The sequence below is a fragment of the Melopsittacus undulatus genome, chromosome 1 (assembly GCF_012275295.1).
Source record: "Melopsittacus undulatus isolate bMelUnd1 chromosome 1, bMelUnd1.mat.Z, whole genome shotgun sequence".
NCBI classification, from domain to species: domain Eukaryota; kingdom Metazoa; phylum Chordata; class Aves; order Psittaciformes; family Psittaculidae; genus Melopsittacus; species Melopsittacus undulatus.
The window spans coordinates 114,395,992-114,404,042 of record NC_047527.1 but is presented as its reverse complement, the minus strand read 5'-3'; positions in this window follow the sequence as shown (position 1 = coordinate 114,404,042).

Genomic DNA, 8,051 nt, shown 5'->3' with positions numbered 1-8,051 from the left:
TTTTTGAATGGTGTCTGATCTGTGAGCTGATCTGATAAATGAAGACCTTATGTGCACACGTGGTATGCATTTTAAAAAGCTTCAGTGTGTTAACAAACTGTTCTGAATGTGGTGGGCCCCACGAAGAAGCACATAATTTGAGGCACATGAGAAGGAGATGCAGACTAGAGGAAGTAAAGCTGGTCTATTTGGAATAACTGAACAGGCACCACAGAGCTGCTTCCTAGGTGGGCATGAGTCTTTATTTACTTTTAATGCAATTGTTTTAAATGTGTTTTCTTAAGTAATTTCTAACTCGTTTTCAATAATATAAACCATCCAAATCCATTGATCTGGGGACTTATCCTGCTTCTTTGTACCACCAAATTTCCCATTTCGAGACATGTGAGACCACTTCATATTTTTAATATCTGAGGTCAAAAATATAATAGTTTTATCATTTTTTTGTGCATCTTTATTCTGTTACCATTGATTCCCTATATCATGTATGCCAGTGATTCTTTAATTAAATACACTACAGTGATACTTTAGTGATGCAGATGACAGCATCCAGCAAACATGAAACTTTCACAATGATGAGAAAATATCTATCTGTGAGTCTTACTGTGAATGTAAATCTGAGTCAGTAAATAAGGGTAATGGCAGGTGGCAGAAATAAGACACAAGGCCAGAATTCCTGACAGCCAAGGGCTCCATCTTGTAAATGCACACAGGAATTAATTTTACTATTGCGAAATCAGTGGGATGTTCAGGATGTTGAGCTTGAACAGACTTAGTGCTACTGCTATTTTGTCTTCAAAATATATGTATTTGGGCTGTGGTTACAATGTTTTTTATTCTCTTTATTGTGAATGTCTCTTGTACTGTCCTCTGAAGTTGCTTATGCAGAAAAAAGGGGCAACTGTGGTGGGAGTGGGGTTGGAAGGCTTCTGCACCCAAGAGAGCACCCCCTGTCATGTGAGCCACAGCACAACTCACCTAATCCAGGGAGAAACAGTCTCTTCCTTTCATCTGTTTACAACTAATATATTGTTTTTACCAACAGCTTATAATTTATTTATCAACATTGTATATCACATCACTACTTTATATGTTATGTATGTACAAATATATTTGTATATAGATGGTCATTGCATCGTTTCCTCTATTATAAAACAGAAATATGTTTGTGTACTTTCTCCAAAGATTTCAATATTTTTAGAAGTCTTGGAAAAAGGAAGTCAGTAAATAGTGCCATGTTACATTTATCATGACATAGAAGTTGAGACATTGTGATAGACAACCCTACTAATCAAAAGCTTTAGCTTTTAACACTTTTTTCTCCCAGAACTACCATGCAAAAGAGTGAGAATGCACACCCAAGTTAAGTGAAAACCAAACAACAACTCCTTCCTGCAAAGGTTAGAAACAGGATTGATCTGCTTATAATGCATGATTTGCTGGGGGAGCTGACATTTATCCCAAGGGTTCATACAAGTCAAAGGTAATCTGCAAAGAAATGTGTAGCTCCCTTTTTAAAAAACAAATCTTTAGAAACTTGGAGGCCTGAATTCCACCTGCAGGATCTCAAACAGACACTGAAACAGCAAAACACCAGGAGACTGAACAGATCGACTAAAAGACATCTCTAATCACAGTCTTTAAAGCCCAATTTTTTATTTACATTAAAATGAAAATCAAGGGAGATCTCGTTATCTGCAGGTTCTAAATTTAGATCTCCTTAAATCAGCATGTACAGATTAATCACACCCAAGAGTTTTAAATGAGCCAGCAAAGAGCATTATGGATGGTGAATATTCATTTCAGTCAGTTTTCGAATATTAGAGAAGTTCCAGGGCACTGAAAGAAACCAAAGGTCGCCCCAATCTTGAAAAAAAGATATATTGGTATTGTAGTCTTATCAACTTACTAGTGATCCCAAGTATATGACAGAATGACTGATAGGAGATGCCATTAAGAAAGAATTAAAGAAGGATAATTTAATTAATGCAAATCAATAGTAATGTATGGAGAAGTGTACATATATTGAAGATAACGTTATCCTGAATATATGAATATAACAATATCCTTTTCCATGAGAATATAGGTTTGATAGATAAACGTAACTGTTTTAGAAATGTTTTTATACTTCCATAAAATATCCATCTACATAGAATTTTCATTGAGAAACTACAATAAAATATTAAAAAGAAATTATTATTGTAATGGAAAATCATTATGGTGCAAATTAAATGAAAAAATGTCTCTCAGCCTTCAAATGTCATCATAAAGGCTGTACCAATCTTGACTCCTTGCTAACTTATTTTGAATAACCTACAAGAAAGCAATAAAATCACTGCTGATAAAATCCACAGAGTAGTGATTAGGAGAGTGACAAAAGAACAGACTGACATGATAGAATCATCTGATAAGCTATTTGCAAAAACAGCCTGAGTACAACCAACTACAATTTCATCACTCCGAACAAAAGCTTTGAGTACCCACTTAGAACATGGGTGTTCAGCTACAAGTAGGATATGAGAAGCCTGTGCTTTGAGGTCCTCACCTACCTCTACATCCAAGAATCAATTAATTCTGATCTTCCAGTAAGAATACTGCATCTGAAGAAGGTAGTACTTCAGTCCTCTATTGCCCCCGACATTAATACAAGTATTCCCATAGCATTGTACCTAGCAGTAGTATCTGTGATTCAAAAGAGATGTCAAAATATTGGAAAGATATGAGAATGAAAGAATTAATTCAGTGGAGTGAAAGCATCACTGAAACCAATTCTATATCAAGGAAATCAAGCGGTTGCTTGATTTCTATTTATAATGGTTTGTAGGATTGTTAGAGAACCCTTCACGAGGATAATAGTGAGCTCTGTAATCCAGCAGTTACAGAAAGATTAAAAACTGCTAATAAAAGCTAGGCAAACAAATAGAAGAAATAGGGCATATTTTGTATTAGTAGGGCAAAATGTAGTACTAAGTTGTTTTAAGCCATCTTTTTGACACTGCAGACCTGGGCTCTTTAATGGGTACATCTTTGGTTGAAGACTTACAATGTGTCCCAAAAGTGCCCTCTGCCCTCTGTTAGATTACTCAGTGTGACAAACAGACTCCAGGGTAACTGTTGTCACAGTGAGGTGGCTGCTTAGTTTACGGCTGCATTTGTCTGCAGCAAAGTGACTTGACCTTTAAACACCTCTGTTTAGGTGCATTCAAAGGCTTCTGTGGATTCAGTGGTCATTTTTATTTCATACAGCTTCAGTTGTGTTTCTTGGGTTGTTTGGGTTTTTTTTAGAAAAAAAAACAAGAGTCATTTACTTAGAAAACTACTCAGCAGGTTGATTTTTTTCCCCTATTTTTTGGAGAACAAGAACTGACAGATGTCTTTCCTCATTAACCTTTCCAGCAGCTTTGATATTAAGCTTCTTATGCTTAACACTGTTATATTAACCAGAACATTTTAGTGCAAATGTAAGTAAAAAACACACTTAAGACACTTAATTTCCTAATTTTTCATCCACACCATTTATTCATCCAATAATTTTCTGGTTAAGAAAGCCTAAGAATTACTTTTTCTGTTTTAACTGGCAAAACCCAGGAGGTTTTAGATCTTGGTACCCAGGAGGTATAGATCTTGAGGTGTGGTATGCTGCTGCAGTTCACCCCTGTCCCTCTGCTGAGTGAAACAAACAGGTCTTATTACCCAAAAACTCTGAAGCAAAGATGACTTCTTTATTTCAGTGGAGCAAAAATTACCTACTAGTATAAACTGAAACAGCTCCTTAATGTCAAATTTCTTCCTCAATAAAACTTCCCAGATAAACTTCCCTGGATAATGTCCAGTATCAGGCCTGACCTGAATATAAGAGCGAAAAAGCTGTGGTTTATAGCTGGAAAAAGTATCTGGCTGGCACTGGCTTCTAAGGAAGTCTGCTTTTTTTTACTAAGACTCATATATGAACAGAGCTGGGTGCTTCTGAGGAATGCAACAAAGTGGTGGTTGAGTGCTGAGACACCTAGTTAAACACAGTCTTAAATCCTTCTGAGAGCCTCTTTGTTGGAGGACGCACTCCCGCAAATCATCCCTAATTTGTTAGATTAGGTTGTTGAAACCCATTCACAGAGTTGTATTTTCTGCCTAAGTACCCAAAATGATAACCACAGGCCTGAAAATGCTCAAGTTCAGTTCTCTGTACCAGTTATATTCCAGGCTTTGCACAGTGGTAAACGTATGTCATGAAAACATTTCCACAAAGTCGTTTTTCAGATTTGCTAGAAAGAATAATATCCTTCCTTGCTAGAATTTTCGAAGAACACACATAAACTAAAGGTGGTTTGTATTTTTCCCTTACAGATATTGAAAAAAAAAATATCACAAGAGCTGTTTGGCTATAAATATGCCATTGCATAAGCACATTAATATGATACAGTCACACTATTTTGTTTGCTGTTCCCAAGAGGCGTATTACACAAGGAGAGGCTTCTCAAACTTTAGCAGCAGTAGCTGTAAAGAAGCACAAATATTGAAACAGAAATAATGTATCAGACATAGCTAGGCTTTGCAGAGTCAAATTCTACTCATTTGCATTATGAAAATGCATAACATCATAAATATCCCCAAATCAACCAAATAACTAAATTTGCATCACTGTAAAGGACAGCACACTTTGTCCTACAGGTACTGTATTTTTTACTGAAGGTAAAATAATAAGTATTTGTTATGGGCTATCTGCTGCTGTTGCTGTTTATAATAAGACAGTTGCTGCAAGACGAATACTTTGATACTTTTCAAAGCACAGTTCATGGCTGTGTAAGGGAACAACATTCTTTAAATGTTATTACAGAATATGTAAAATCTGAGCAATTCTCTTATAACTATCTGCTGGCTCTATCAGAATAATACCTTCAGGCAGGGAGGAAAATGAACTTCATTAAAAATTTCATAAAAGAAATGAATAGTAAGCTGGGCAGAAAACAGGGGCTCAAGACAATATGGAACTGCATTATGCTTTAGACCTACACAGATATAGACCTGTAAAAGGTTTTGACTTTATAAGTACTGTATAGTTCAATGCAATGTCAAGTGCTGCTAAGTGTCTTTGGAAGTAGGATCATATTCTGTTCTTCAAAGGGCATTTTATGAAACAGATCTACGCATAAACTTTTGTTACTGCACCTTCTTTTTTGAAATATGGGAGAAGTGGGGAGGCATGGGGGGAAACAAAAAATGAGGCTCAAAATATTGATTTCTGAAAGACCTGAGATTTCTGAATTGAATAGTTCAAAAGAGGTTTGAAACGGGATATATTACCTTTAACGCCTTTGACAACATGGAGCCTAACCCTTAGGCAAAGCAGCTGCCATTAATAATGGTTAAAAATAATTCCATTACTTAATCCCCAACTGTGAAATGAGTCGGTACTTCTAGACAAGTTATTAAGGGGTGCATCTGAACCTCAGAAGGAAACTTCCATCCCCCAAAGCATTCTTGTTCGTGTCAAACTAGTCCTTAGCCCAGAGGGCTTTCCCTGAAGAACAGGGATTCACCTACATAGGTGGGCAAACTTCAGCTGCTGGTTTTTGCCATATTCATGGTAGGTAAATAGTTCTCTTTCTCCAGAACTGTTGATTTTGATACAAATATCCTTCATGATTTCATCAAAAAGTTCTGAAAGTAAATGTAATTTGATACATTAGAGTTTCTACTGTAAACAATGTAGAAAACTACTTATGAAAAACTCTACCCTTCTTAGACAACATCTTTGTGTTCTTCATCAGCATGGAGATTTGACTTAGAAATTGTAATGCTAATTCAGTTCTTCATAATTATGACTATTAGGTTTTAAATAATTCATTCTCCCTCCCCACTGGATTACATACTTCAAAAAGTAAGCTCTGCTAAAATTACATGCTCTTGGATCTGGTAGCTTACAGAGCTTGCTCATAATGCATATGAGACTATGGTCTACTTTCTTAAGAACCATTTAAAATATTTCTGTAAAATACACTGCTATGATTCAGACCCTTGAGGGAGCAATAGGCATAATTGGTTCCAGTTTCTGCTTTTCACTTGCATAATTTAACTGACTTCTTTGTCCCTCAAGTGAAATGAAGGTGCTTTTCAAGCTAGACTGGGGTGTAGCTTAGCACTGGAAATAGCTACTAGAAAAATAAGTCAGACCTGTGATACAAATGAGAACATGAAGGGACAGTGGCAGCTTACACATCACACATAATGTAAGGTAGCTCAACCCATCAGACTTTGATAGACTATCCTGTGCCATAACACCACTAAACTCAATAACCATCCCTAATCCATCTCTGAAGGATAGGTCCAAGGTTACACTCAGGATCAAGCTTGTCTGTCCTTTCTCCAGACATCCTCTGACTGTGCTCCTTCAGTGACTACTCCAGCATGCTTCCATACAAGATTTTATGTGTCTCAGCATTGCCAGGAATGCCTCATATTAGCAGTTCATAGGCTCTCTGTAAGTAGTTTGTGAAACACCATGTGAAGAAAAGTGTGAGGACAGCAAAGCACTCAGACATGTTAAGTGCCACATGCTGCACTCACTGCAAATCATGCTGGTAGCAGAGTACCATGGTCTCTCCTCTCTTGCATCTCAACTGATGAGCATTGCTGGTCAATCTATCAAAGTTCCCGATGTTCAGCTTCTCATACATTGGATCAAAAGCAATATATTGGAAGTAAAAGCTAGTCATACTTATGGCTGATTGCTTTGGACACTGCTCTTGTAGAGCAATAGAAACATAGCCCAGTTCAACACATAGAATATAATTAGATTTTACAAGCATGTGGTCATTCCCAATAGGTACTCAGCAGAAAACAGAAACGTCATATGATTTTGTTCCTTAACAAATGGAGTCTAGATGCTCAGCTTGAGATAAAGCTGTAGATCCATTCCTGAAACAGATGGGAGGGTCTCCTTTATTACTTGTACTCCACATTTGATTACTGTTAACCCTATATGGAAGTCACTGCAGTGAGAATGCAAAATGTATACATTGCAATGCTAATTAGTATTATACGTGAGCATTTAAATTAACTAATCATTCATTATATGTTCTCACAGGCTCACCAGTGCGCAAAATTTGCCTCTCGTTTACTATTTCATCTTTGTCTCAGGGCATGATGGTACTGATTATTTTGGGTTACTTGAAGTGCCTCATTCTGGATCTGCAGTTCTCACACTCTCACACATCTTCAGTGCAAAGAGGGCAGCTTCTGTTTCTGTGTACGGCCATTAAATAGGTTGTCATTTGCATCTCTTCTAAAGCCTACTCCCAGTGTCTGGGAACATTCATTATAAAAATGCAGGCTGCATTTCTCTTAAAACAGTTAAAATGGCAAATGTCATTATAGATTTTTCCAGGTAAATAGAATTTACACATCAGCTGGCGCCACAAGAGGCTCTTAATTTTTTATCACTTTTTTGCAATTAACTGCTTGCATGCTCAAAGAATTCATATTTATACAGAGACCGACATATCTTCAAAACGCCACTTCCCTTTGATCTGAGCTTCTGTCATTCCTGCCTTCGTGGATAAAAGAGATGATAGGTCTTAGTACAGATCTCACAAGAGCTTTAGAAATCCAGCACTCAAAAATTCAGATACGTTCATCTGTAACGTTCATGGTGTTCATAACATGGGTTCATCGTTTGCCCAGTGCGGGGAATCCTGTTTGAACACCTCTGGAAATGTCAGCTTCTCTCCAGCAAATCTCTGCCCTGGCCAGCTGGCTGCTGACCTTGTTGAATGTACTAGCTCAGCAGAGCAGGGGCTGAGCTGCTCTAATTCCCTCTCTCTGGAGCTTTTCTTTCCCACCAGAGGGCAGCTACTGTGAGCACACAACTGCCTTCAGAGGAGTTGAAAATATATTTTTTGTACTAGATAAATGAACTGACTCAAATGCCAAGATTTTGTACTCGATTCTGTTCAAAGGGGCTATTAATTCATCCTGGTGCTCACTGGGTAAATTATTCCACTTGCTACAAAAGCAGTTGGTTTAGCATACTTTTTTTTTTGACTTTGCAGAGT